The following is a 596-nucleotide window of genomic DNA, read 5'->3' as shown; positions in this document are numbered from 1 at the left end:
TCAGGCTGGTCTCGAACTCCTGACCTTGAGCGATCCACCCGCCTCGGCCTCCCAGAGTGCTAGGATTACAGGCGTGAGCCACCGTGCCCGGCCTGCGTGTGTCCTTAAAATACAAGCATTCCCCTGCTCAAGGCCCTTCAGTGGATTCTCATTATATGCAGGATAAAATCCAAAATTCATGGCATGATCCACCAGGCCTTGCATGACTGGGCCCCTGCCTACCCCCCAGCCTCCTCTTCCCCCTACCCAGGACTCCCCAGTCCCGCTGACCCTTCAGAAGTCATCCAACTCCCAAAACAGCAAGCTCCTTTCTTTTTGGGTTCTTTGTGGATGTTGTTCTTCTGCAAGGAATTTCCCACCTCCCAGTATTTCTCCTGGTTAGCTTTTGGCTCAGACGTGACTTCCTCACAGGCATCCATCCCAGAACCTCAGTTAGGAGTGCCACACGCTTTCATAGAACCTCTACTTTTCCTTTGTTGTCATTTTCAGCATTTATTATTCTTTGTAAGTTTGAGCGATTATTTAATATTGGTCTTCCCACTAGACCATATATTCATATTCGTATTCATGTCTCAGTCTAAAACAACACAAATTTA

General features: G+C 48.2%; 1 protein-coding gene across 1 annotated transcript in view; it reads right to left on the bottom strand.

Annotated features, from left to right (window-relative positions):
- TEK (TEK tyrosine kinase, endothelial) overlaps positions 1-596 on the bottom strand; it is a 63,880-nt gene that overhangs the window by 35,652 nt on the left and 27,632 nt on the right. The window lies entirely within an intron of this gene.

Source organism: Propithecus coquereli, unplaced genomic scaffold (genome assembly GCF_000956105.1).
Source record: "Propithecus coquereli isolate 6110/MARCELLA unplaced genomic scaffold, Pcoq_1.0 Scaffold106, whole genome shotgun sequence".
NCBI classification, from domain to species: Eukaryota; Metazoa; Chordata; class Mammalia; order Primates; family Indriidae; genus Propithecus; species Propithecus coquereli.
This window is presented reverse-complemented; position numbering and strand designations above follow the sequence as displayed.